Source organism: Alligator mississippiensis, chromosome 9 (genome assembly GCF_030867095.1).
Source record: "Alligator mississippiensis isolate rAllMis1 chromosome 9, rAllMis1, whole genome shotgun sequence".
Taxonomy (NCBI): domain Eukaryota; kingdom Metazoa; phylum Chordata; order Crocodylia; family Alligatoridae; genus Alligator; species Alligator mississippiensis.
In genome coordinates, this window is record NC_081832.1 from 8428487 (window position 1) to 8441356 (window position 12870).

At 46.0% G+C, this 12870-nt stretch overlaps 1 long non-coding RNA gene across 1 annotated transcript; it reads left to right on the plus strand.

Annotated features, from left to right (window-relative positions):
• Window positions 1-644: 644 nt before the first annotated feature.
• LOC109282424 (uncharacterized) lies at window positions 645-12593 on the plus strand. The gene is made up of 2 exons (XR_009454909.1): window positions 645-790; window positions 12355-12593. It is a non-coding gene; the product is annotated as an uncharacterized LOC109282424 (long non-coding RNA).
• The last annotated feature ends 277 nt before the right edge of the window (window positions 12594-12870 follow it).

Here is a 12870-nt window from a genome sequence, read left to right on the forward strand (position 1 = left end):
AACTTTGGTAAGTCTCCTTGGCCTGTCGCATGGACTTTTATTTTCTTTGTGATCCTCTAGAGTGAACGGAGAAATGTGCCAGGACAATGTAGGCATCTCAGCTATTTCAATATATGTCTGTGGGCAGTCTCCCACTCTCATGCCTTCCTTGCAGTACTACTGTCTTCATTTCAACCTCAAGAAGTCTGTGACATGCACAAAGCTAATTAAACTTCCCACAATAACATCATCCAAATTAGAAAGCTCAAGAAGGTTTGGCCACGTGAAGGAGTTATCTGGTAGGACATCCAGATGTTTTAATAACGTGACTAGTATCTGTACTATATATTCAGATAAAGAAATACTGCTGTTTTAGAGCATACTGCATATTACATTGTTTTTAAGGAAAGATTATATAGATTAATGTATTGGCAGGCTACTCAGCATTTCAAAGCACAGGTTCATATCCTCTGCAGTAGGCGTTTACCTTGACCCACATGCCATGTTAACAAGCCAGTCTGTTGCTGTGTATTATATAAAGGTGCTTAATGGCCTGTAAAACTTTATTCCTCAGTAGTTCATGCAGAATGTCTACAGGAATGTTGCTTAGCAGGGAAGGGAGCTGTGGACATTGACCCTTCCTCCGTTCTCTTTCCAGTGTTACAACTGACTTCGTACATGAAACCTGTTTCACCAGTCAGTGCCTTAGTTTCACCATGTACAAAAATGGAGGATGCCGTGCCACACACGAGTGCTATGAAATGAATCTACTTTTACTCATCACAGCAAAGAGCCAGATTTGCCAAACATAGTGAGTAGGACCTTACTTTTCAAGAAGCCCAAACTGATTTCAATGGGACCAATTGCAGAACAAGACACTATTCAGTGGCTTGCATTCTTGGCTATGCTAGCTTAAAATGTGTTTCAGTTGGGGGGCTTTTCCTTGCTTTGGGGACTTTATGCCACATGTTTTCTCCATCCTACGAGGGTGGTCCTAGGTTATCAGAGCATAGGGAAAGGTACATAAGGAGCGATAGGGGAAGGGAGAGCTCAGTGCACTTTTGCTGTTCCCCAGCAGCCTTGAAATGATTTACAGGTATGCCTACATTGTACACTCCAATGTAATGCAGAGATGCTTGAGCTAGCTCTGGTGTGAGCAGCAATTTAGTCACGAGAACATGGAGATCAATGCTTCTCATTGCTGAGCTGGCATATTTAAAGCTTCTTTGGCTATCTTTACACACCCTTGCAGCCTGCAGTAGACATACCTGTAGAGCAGCTATAGCCAGACCAGAATTTGGGAAATGGAAAGGTGGTTCTGAGCCATTTCTCCTCCCTGCTCTCCTCAGCTGCACCAAAGATAAATTTGATGCAGTGGAGGATCTAGCCCGATCCGAGTAAGAATGACAGCATCCGACACAGGCTGCTGTGAGTCTCCTGGACAGATGGAGCTATAGAAATGCCACCTGTTACCACTGAGTCAAGGACAGTAGCATCCCAGCTGCAGTGCAGTTCCTTTGTGTCTCTTTTGCTCTGGTGCTTTCCCTCCCGTTTGCGACTTCCTGTGATTTCATCCTCCTTTCCCCAAGATTTCCACCATGTTATGGTCAAAGCTAAAAACCAAACACACACATGTATGCTGCTCAAACAATTCTTTCCTTTTGCAAATCATTCAGACCTCACACCTCTCCAGCAAAACAAATGCAATCCAAGCATCAGATCATAAAACCATGGAAAAATTTTATTTGAACTGCTGGCATGGCTTCTAGTAGTACGCTGGGGGCAGCTCTGCTTTCACATTCCCCCCGAGCCGTGTAAAGAATTTCACTCCTAGTAACTGAGCTATAAACGTAGGCCTCATGCCGTGCAGGCTCTGGGTTACAATGTGAGAAACCAGAAGGCTTTCAATTTTTTTTGCAGAAGATTATCAAAGCACCTTTAAAAAGAGCCAGATTTCCTGCCTCACCTTGCTCTGTTCATCTCTCTTCCATCCATTCGTTGAGGCACAAGAAGGCATTCACCGTACTTTGACACATGCAACTACACAAGTTACCCAGCGAAACGGGTGGGAAAGGTTGTGTGTCTTAACTCGTTTCTACTGGGCGTCTCCCAAGGTATCAGCATTTGTATACTCTTGTGATGGGATTCTTTACCAGCTGTGTCAAATACTTAGTAATGGAAAGAAAGGCTGTAAGTCACAACTGGACTACATATTTATTTTCTTAACTGGTTTATATTCCATTTGCATGAAACCTGGTGTGCTCTAGTGAGCGTGCTCCTCACGTTTTCAGGAGAAAGAATGCTTATTTGCAATCCAGTACTCTCTTTTCCCCTATAGGAGCCATCTGTACTATACTATAGAGGAATATGAATTGAGATGAGTCAGGTTAAAATACATCTGACCTGAACGTTTAGTCCTCACTGTTTTTAAGCAATAACAAGCTATCATTTGTTATCTGTTAGGTGGGACTTCACATTGAACATGGCCATGAATGGTTTCTCCGCATCAGGAATTTAACAATGTTGGAGCCTACCGCAGTGCCAGGGACATGCTGAGGTAGCAATGGAGTGACACTGTAGCTATTATAGTCCAGGAAATATGTGAGAAGCAAAGATTTTTGTGAGTGAGATCTTTAATTGGACCAACTGCATAGCTGGGAGAGCTTTAGACAAGCTTTGGGGCATAAAGTACCTTTCCTCAGGTCTGAGAAAGAGGCCTGCCCAGCTTGGGAAGAACACTGGCTCTCTCCTTGATTATAAAGTCCACGTTGAATCTCAGATAAATTTAATAAAAAAGGTAGTTTTCACCAAAAAAAATCAACATTTCCAACATTCATGCCTAATATGTGCATCTGCCTTTATTTAGTAAGCGGGAAAGCAACTGAGTAGCCGCAAGCTGAAAGAGGTGCCCTATGTACACTTGCAAGCATGGTAACTGTGCATGAGGGGTGCAGGAAAAATCTGACCCCAGAGGTGGGTCACTGAGCCAGAGGAGGTAAGTAATGGCACTCCACATTTTGGTGTGGATATTGCGACTTTGCCTGCTAAGAAACGCATGCTAGTGCATCGCATTCATTGCATGGACAGATCATTCAGGGACATGCCAGCTGTTTCCTATGAAGTGGTTTGATGCCTATTGCTGTTAAACAAAGGGAAATGGGCAGTTCTCAAGAGGAAAGTGAAACTGGTCACTTCCTTGCTTAACCTGAAGAAATGATATCTTCTGCAGTTATCTCGTTTTTTCATTGAGTCTTTCACAGGAGTTACTCCCAAGATGGGCATCTTCATTTCAAGAAGATTGAATACTGATGAGCTGCATCTTTAGCTAGCACATTTGTGAATGGGATGTATGCTGTGGTTGTTGAGAGGGCAGGAGGTTTCTTTCAGCGCTTTGTCCCTTTGTTTTTAAAGATTACAACACCCACTGCGTGTCCCCATCACAAGCACTTTTCAATTGTCTCCGTTAGTGATAGGCGACAGTTCTTCCTTCCAAGTCTTTTCAATATTATCAAGTCTTCTATTTTAATATATCTTTGTTAAAAAGAAATCCAAAAAAATGAGGAACCTTTCCTCTTCCATGAGGATTAGTGGCTGTCCTAAAGTAGTTACCAAAAGAGAACAGCACAGGCCAGTTTTTAAAGGCATCATTTAAAATGTTCCTGTATATAATCTTTTCTGTTCAATCTCCATTTCCAATGCATTAGGAACTAGGTGAAGAAAACCTAAAAAACTTCAAAATTAGCCCGAAAAAATCTGGTCGCACATATGCTGCTGCAAATATGGTAGGTCTTATGTACTGAAGCCAAATGGGAGACAAGTTTGAAAAGATCAGTGGAATCCAGGAATCAAGTAAGGAAAGAAAGAAAGAAAGAAAGAAAGAAAGAAGAAACAAGGAAAGAACAAGAGATATCCAGGAGGTTAGAGAGAGTTCAAAGTAAGGAATAAGAAAGAAAAGAGGCTAAAGCAAAACTGCGAACAACAAAATCTGCCCTCTTGCCTCTCGTGCAAATTCTTTTGTGAAATTTTATCAGAGGAGCTAACTGGGAGAAGGACATTCTGCAGAGAAAATAAATACTGGGGAGAAAAAAGGTGAATCAAGGTTAAGATAATGTAAATAGCTTTCTGAGATACAAGGCTTTTCTTAGAAGAATCCCCACACTTGGTGTCATTCATACCATCCAAGGAAAGTATTACATTTTAAAGTCAATAGACATATTTTTCCAAGTCGCTCTAAGTTCACGCCGTAAAGATGGTTTTTTGGTCTTTTTTTTCCAGACAAAGTCATTTTTCTTTGTCCTTTTTTCTTTTACAACTGTAATCCATTTTTCATATTAAGAAAACAAGTGAGTGAAAGATTGCTTTTGGCACTTCCTTTCCATGACCCCATTCATTGCTGATGCGAGAATAAAGCAAAAGATGGTTCTTGGTTAAACTCTGATCCCTAAAAACACCAGATGTGAGCCATATGACAGACCTGCCAAGGGCAGGAGGAAGATTTGTTAGCTTGCATAAATTCACACTCACCCAAAGTATATCAATGTGCTTGCAGGCACCTGAGTGAACATCAACATAGGAAACATACAGTCCCTGCTCACTCCCCCGTGTCCCACCGCTAAACTTTCTCACCTTGTGTGTGGGGCTGCTGGGAAAATGAAAACTGCCAGCCAGGCAGCACATGTCTTTGCAGGTAGATTCATGAACACACAGACGCCCTCATCCCTTTGCAAATAAAATTTGCTTCTTGTTAGAGGTGAAGAAAAATGATTGCAGGAAACCCTCACTATTCACGAGTTCGGCATTCATGGTTTCAGATATTCGTGAATGCTGAACCCGCAATGTAATACACTTAAAGGAGCTCCTCAGGAGCTTTGTGCTTGCTGCCGCCAGGCTCCCACCACCACCACTGGGCTCCCACCACCGGCGTGGTGCTCCTACTGTTGCCACCGCTGGGGGCACTGCGTTCATGAATGCAGACGGCGTTCATGAACACAGTGCCTTATTCGCGGATGTCGCCATTCGCAGTTATGCAAGAATATATCCCCTGTGAATAGCAAGGGCTTCCTGTATTTTGGGATGACAGGCAATAAGGGCAAGAGAAAATGCAATATGGCAAATACAAAGCGCTGTGCTTGGGATGGAGTAATCACATGCACAAATATAGACTGGGAAGACTTGGTTAGGTTGCATCCGCATGAAAGGACCTAGGGTTATGGTAGACCATAGGCTGAATACATGCCAACAGTCTGCTCCTGCTAAAAAAAAAAAGGCAGTAGCATACTGGGGTGTTTCATAGCAGTATAACTTGTAAGTCAAGGGAACTGATCCGTCTGCTGTATTCAACACTAGCAAGGCCACACTTCAAATGCTGTGTCAAATACAGTTTGGGACACTGCACTTCAATCAAGACATGGAACAATAGAAAGAATTCAATGGAGAGTATAAAACATGATTAGAGATCTGGAAAACCTGACTTACAAGGACAGGCTAAAAGACTAGGGTTAGATAGCCTGGATAAGAGAATATAGAGGGGGATTTGATAACTCATCAAATACCTGAAAAGTGATTATAAGCAGGATGGGGATAGAGGATTAGAAGCAATGATTGCAAATTATGGCCAAGGAAGTTTAGGCGGGATATTAAAATGAACTTTCTGACTATGAGGGTGGTCAAACACTGGACCAGGCTACCTAGAGAAGGTGTGGAATCTCCATCCATGGCCATTTTCAAGAGCAGGTATTTATCTAGGATGGTTTAGACAGGGACGACCCTGCCCTGAGCAGGGGGGCAGACTAGATGACCTCCTGAGGACCTTTCCAACCCTACTTTTCTACAATTCTGTAAAGTCTTGTCTTCTCTGAAACTCTTTGAGAACCATCCCACCATTTCCTTTGGTGCACAAGTTTCTTCCGCAGAGCTGGGCTTCAGGAGCGCGTGCACTATCACTCTGCCTGAAGTCAGAACATCTTCCTTAGATGCTTGTGCGAATCTGTTAGACATTTCCTCCTGCATTGTGGCCAGATTGCCTTCTACTTTGTTTAAAGCCAGGCTTTGCTGTTTGAGCCTTCCCTAAAATACTCTCTCCCTAGTCCCCACAGAGCCTTCACGTTCCTTCTCAACTTTTTCCATAATGTCATTTATAACATCAAGTGCTGAACCCTTCATGCTGCACACAGCATTTTTCATGTGGCCAGGTCAGGGGAAGAGCTATCTCCTTCGGCTTGTAACTGAGTCTGGCCTATGCACTCCAGCGCCCTATTTGCCTGTTTTGCAGCTACTGCTGCCAGAAGGTCTGTTTCCTCTTTTGCTTCCTCTAGAAAAATTCCATCCAAAGTATATTTTGCCTTTTTATTGGTCCTTCCCAGACGTGTGGCCTTCCCTTTATTGACATTGAATCCATATGCCAATCTCATCAGAGCGTGCAGACTTCAGGCACGGTTCTCGTAGCGCTCCCTCGATGAATCAATTTCCATTTTCCAGGTCATATCCCTTCATATTCCCTGTTCCACAAGCAGCACAGCACCTTTCCCCAGGCACTCTGTATACCTGGGGCAGCACCGATCCTACACACCAGGCAGCTGCCCTCTCCTTCCTCCAGATCCCTTCTGCAAACACATCTCCCACCTGCTCTGCTGATGATCCTCTAATTAATTCCTTTTAAACAGTTATATTAAGTATATCTTATACAAAGGAGCTTGTATCATGTGCACCGTGCTGTCCCACCTGGTCCAACCTGAGTGCCTGCCGCATTCCTGGTTGCTGAGAGGTAACAAATAAACTGCGTTCTGTGAAATCACTGTGGCATCCTCACCAGTGCGTAGGTAGTGCTAAACTCTTTGCAGCTTTATTCACTTGGGGCCTACTCCAAAGCCCACTGAAATCAGTGAGAATCTTTCTGGTAGCTGCAGTGGATTTTGGATCAGTAAGTAGAAGTAAAACCCAGCCCTCTAATGTTCCCCTCACTGCAAGATTAGACCCCTGGAGGGGTCAAAAAAAAAGCATGGGGAAAAAAAGTGTGGCAGGGCACGGTCCCCCACAGAGGTGCAGTTGCCTCCCGGAGGCAACTGGAGGCTTGGTCCTCCAAGACGCTCCAGTAGCTAGCCAGAGTGTCTCTGTGGCTGGCCCTCGCCCTGGTGCTGAAGCACGTAGCCTGCCTGTGCAGAGCAGGCAGTGTGCCAGCCACAGGGAGCTGGACCCGGGCTCCTGCTGGTAAGTGGGGGGTGGGGTAGGGTGGGCTCGAAAGGTGGGAGGGGACCATGGGGGGACCCCCACCAGCCCTGCCCACTGCCCTAGCCCCCCAGATTGCTGCCCTGCCTGGCCCCATCCCCTGCCTGCTCCCCTGCCCCCCGATGGCTGCCCTGTTCGGTCCCATCTTCCACCTGCCCCCTGAGCCCACCTGATTGCTGCCCCACCTGGCCCCAGCATCCCAGCAATTAAAAAAAAAAAAAAGCCCACACTTTGCAGCAGTAGTGGCTGTCATTGGGGTCAGTGGGGCCTCGTGGTGGAGCCCCCCCAAGCAGCGTGGGACCTGGGTGACAGCGCACGGAGCTGCGCAGCACCCTGCTGACCCTGGCTGCACCCACGCAATGGGGCAATGGCAGTTGCGGGTCACAGATGGCCAGGGCCAGCCCTGCTGCCCTCCTCTGCCCTGTGCTCTGTGTGTGTGTGTGTGTGTGTGTGTGTGTGAGGAGGGGGGGGCTCTGCCATGAGGCCCCAGTGACCCCCACAGCAGCTGCTACTGCCGGTGAGTGTGGGGCTTTGTTTTTTTGAGTCCTGGACAGCTGGAGCTGGGTGGGAGTGGGGGGGGATCAGGTGTGGGGCAGAGCGGGGCCAAGTGGGAGGCTGACCAGGGAGCCCCACTCCCCCCCATTGCCCTGTGCTGTGTGGGGGGGCTCTGCCAGATGGCCCCACAGCCCCTGCTACTGCTGGTGAGTGTGAGGCTTTTTTTTTTATAGGTGCTGGGAGGCTGAGGCTGGGGAGCTGTAGCCCCTGTGAGGGGGCAGTAGCCACCCCTCTGGAGCAGCCCCACTGCACAATCCACCCACACCTACCCACACACCCCACGGCCCCCCACATCCCTCCACAGCCACCCACATCCCTCCACCCCTGTTCCCATCTCCCTCCTGCAAACTCCACATCCCCTCAGCACACGCCCTGCATGCCCAGCTGCCAGACAGGATGAGACCTGCTGCCAGGACCTGTTGCTGCAGGGGCAGCTGTCCCCACATCCTGGTTAGTGAAGGGGGTCACAGGACACTCTAACTGCTCTAGGGTAGGAAAACCAAAGGCAAACAGCAAAACATATAGGTATTTAGAATTTATTTTATTATGATGATGATGAAGACACTGGTAGGCTTCCAAATTGCTTTAACACTGTAGATATATCAATAAAACATTGCCCATCTGATCGCTGTCTCTCTGTCTCTCACTCTCTCTCTCTCTCTCTCTCTCTCTATATATATATAGTGGCTTTTTGTTTTAATTGTGGAGGAACATGGATTTTGGGGTATATTACAGAATGACTTTGGGATTTATTTTATCAGGGATTTTTTGGTTTTCAAATAGGGAACTCCAGAATTTCTGCTAGGGAGGCAAGTGGCAGGACCCAGACAGAGGAGCCTGCTCAGAGCTGGCATCTTGGACCCAGCCGGAGGTGGCTAACATCCTGGCCAGTTGGGGCCAGGAGGACATGCTTTGACAGTTCAAAGCAGGCCACCACACCTGGAACATCTTCTGGGTGATAGCTGCCCAGATGGCCGGGCAGGGGGCACATGTGGCAAAAGTGCCACACAGAGGCCAACTCTGAAGCCACAGCGTACTGGCAGCTGGCCCAGAGGGGCAGATGCCTCTACTGGCTGTGCACTCCCCATCCAGGTCTGGCAGGTGCACAGCAGGTCACAGCCAGGCAGCAGCCCCCGCTGCCACACTGCTGCAGTGGGTAGAGGGTGCAGGGAACTCTCAGGGCTGCTTCAGCCGTCCAGCTGGCACAAGGGGTAGTGTCCCCAGGTACCAACTGGCTGGGCCCCAGAAGCTCCTGAGAGCGAGCAGCCCTGAGCTACTTGCCAGGGCAGCTTTTTATACTGCTGGGGACAGCACAGGTGCTGGCCCCAGGTTCTAGCTCCCCCTGGCTGCAGATCCGGGAGGAGCCAGGCAGGGTTATTTTGCCCCAAGTGGCACAACTTGCCCCACACCAAAGTGTGTGTCCGGGGACGTGCGCCGAGGCCAAAAGCCCTGGCTCCAATTTGCACTGCTTCTGTCTGAGCTGCTGCAAGCGCACATGCTTGCATGTATGGATGCACTCAAAGGGGCTTACACACACAATGCTGCAGCAATGCTAGAGCGTTCCAATTAATCCAGTCTGCTCTAACATGTCTAATTCGAACATCTCAGAAGAAGTGTATAGGCACCTGTGTTTACAGAGCAGCACCTGGCTACAGTTGCTTATCCAACCTAGAGGCTCATCAGGCAAAGGGCTTTGAGATGCTGCAAGACATATGTGCGCGCTTGTGTGGACGCTCCCTGTGGGTTTAAACATGGCCACTGGGGCATCAAATGAGATTTAGTTTAAGTGTCCCTTTGCCATTTTTAAGTATGCAGGGGCTCTCCAGGAACAGCTCTAATTAAAACACTCCACCCCCACCCCTGAGTATGTGTATAGGTACCCACAGATCCTATGGTCTGCCTTCTGGCTTAGTGTCTGGTTTTGGAGCCAGGGCACATGCCATGTTTATACCAGCGTAACCTATCTTTACTCCTATATTTACTGTAGAATATGAGATGACACACAATTTATTTTCCTACCTACCCCAGTGTTACTTAATCGAATCGAGTGTAGCATCACCCTGGGAAACAGCAGTAAATATACAATAGGGTAAGTGATGTAGGTATTATATATTCACAGGTGTCATCATTGTCTCAGTGCAAACATCCTACTGCCTGCTCCCTGCCACCTAATTATGAGGCAATAAAATTAGTGTCTTCTGCCATAGGTGCCCAGCTGGTCTTCTTTTTGCTGCAGATCCTGGGGTAGTTTCCATCAGTGCACAGTCCCAATGTACATGACAGCAGTGTTAATGTGTCACAATGTTCTGCGTGTAGGGGATGGATTCAGGCACCCTTCCCCTGATGGCTAAGACCGGGCGCACAGCCACCCTCGTGCTCTCATGGTGCTGACACTCCTTGCTTGTGGGAAGGAACATCTTGTGCAGGTCCTTTGTACCACGGATGAATTTCACCCTTATGTTTCTAGGACACTTTGGGACCCTGAGATGCGGGATGACAGGTACTCAGAGTGCTGTGGACTACTGAAATATTTGCCCAAACAAAGGCACAATATACAGTGTCCCCCACAAGGGTTAAAAAGGACTCGAAAGGATTTTGCAATCTTCAGGGGTCCTTCGCTGGTGTCAGAAAATGTCTGACACATTTTTACCTAAGAAGACAAATAAAAACGCAGCGTCTGTGAGATCTCTCTGGCAGGGGGAGTATTTGGTCCCTGGTCTAGTGCCACATGACGCACCTGTGGCATGACGATATCTGGAAACATATGCCCCTAGCCATGAGTGGGTCTTTACTTATGGATCTATTCTTCTGCTGTGGCACGCACGTAACTCCTATTGACATTAATAGGAGTTAAATGTGCGTATGGAGAGAAGAATTATAGAGCTGCTTGAAACAGTGACTTCACACATGCAACACACGCTCCGTTCCAACCCTGTTTCTGACTTGCACACCACAATTGCAAAGTAAGAAAATCTCTCATTTTGTCATGATGTTTTTCATAGATCCCAGCATAATAAAATCTGCCTGAGGCAGCCACCCAATAGACCTGCAAAAAATGGTTGCCTGTTAACTTTTAACTACTTGTCAAAGAAAATTATAATGGGATCTTGGGAGAGACAATAAAGTTGTCCCTTACATAAGAAATTTGCTAGTTGGAGGTGATACTTAGTATAGGTTTCATTCTGCATATAGCGTGTCTGCTCATTTTCCATGATTGCTGATTTTCATTTGACCTTTGTCATTAGTTTCTCAAAACTTTCTTTCATGGCATGATCTTTTGGTGATGTGGAGTTGTTCCAAACAAATTAGCAGAGAGACATCTTCCAGAATTAATTCCAAGAAGTTTTTGACACGGAATAGCAAAACTCTAGAACTCTTGGGTCAGACACAATCCCTTTTATTGGACCAACTAAGAAAGTGCAAAAAAAATTGTCTTTTTCTGCAAGCTTTGGGGCTCACGCGCTCTTCATCAGGCTCTGAGAAAATTAAAGATGGTAAAAAGTCCCCATAGTTAGGACATAAACTTAATTTTTTGCGATTTCTTAGCTGGTCTAATAAAAGGTATACCATCTCTATACCACGAGTTCTAGATTTTTGCATTTCTTTTTGTCTCAGACCAACACGGCTACCAAATACATCGCTGGCATGGAATAAAATATTTTTAGCAGATGTCCACTTTCTTCTGTCTCCACTGAAGGGTAGGATGTTCTAGCAATTAAGGTGCTAGGCTGAGTTTCTGGAAATCTGGGTTCAAGTCCTACATCTACAGCAGACATACTGTTGGCAGTGGCAATCCCTCACGGGTGAGGATGATTGTTCCCATGGGCCAAGTAAAGGGTTGTAAATGAGTCTGTTAAAGGCTAAGAAGGCCAATCTGAGAGCCACAGATGCTGGCCAATGCTGTATGACCTTGAGTGAATCACTTAATCTCTCGGTGCCTCAGTTGCACCTCTCTTGTATCCAGGAAGGCTGGGATTTTCAAAGGCACCTGAAGGAGTATCTGTCCAATCCCCATTTCTTTCTCCAAAGGGGTTTGGGCATCTGTGGTTTGGTCCTTTGGAAAACAGATCAGAAGCTTTTCTTATGCTTATATGCAGCTCCTCACAGCCTGGGATCTTTACTGGATAAGGACTATAGCTTCTACCTCACAGGTCAAACAGTTGTATGCACAATGAATAATTATAGTGAATAATGCATGATTAGTAGCAATAATTTGAGTGCATGTGCACATGTGCATGTGCACTTGATGGATCTATATATGTATTTGTATTAGCTCCATGGCCTTTTACTTGGTAGACTAGATTATTTGTACTGCTTTACTACATGTGCATCTAACTCTCTTAATACATGTTGATGTTGAATGGTTAACTCTCTTGATACATATATGGTTGATTGAACCATAGCTTCTTTGTATAATTCCATCACATTACCCCAACCTGTTTCTTCTTGAAATGCACTTAACGGTTTAAATCAAGACACCTTAATACCTGGAGGTGAGAAAATACTCTCATAAATGCCTTATTCATTCCTTAAATTAATTAAGGAATTAATTAAGACCACTTGAAACCTGAGATCCTGCTCCTGCCTTTGTTTCAGGGTAATTTGCATCATCACAGATCCTCACAGGAGGCGAGAGGCTTCATACCAGCTATGAACTGTCTGCCCAGAGGAGTTTGCCATCTATTGACTCCTCTGTGAAATCCTATGAAATATGAACTTTCATTTCTACCCAGGAGAACTTTTACAATCTTTTCGCCAATGCCTGGTGAAGGGTGCTTGCAATTAAAGAATTTTTTTTTGCAAAAATCTTGGGCTAATAAAAGATATCACCTCTACTACGAGTCCTGATTGCCTTTTCCTCTGGACTAATATGGCTACAACCTGGATACCTTATTAATTCCTTGCTCTTATGTAAGTCAACTTCATGGGACAATAGGAGAGGTGTGCCATAGTGGCAGGGTAGAGGACTAGGCTAATCACGGATAATGAAGGGAGTAACGAGTGCCCTGGACCCAAAATTGCCCAGCTTCAGGTATCACGTTGGTTGAAACCTCTGTGGGCACACAGACCTCTTGGAGCTGAGTCCGTGGCACTGTCTGGTGCAATGGTTAC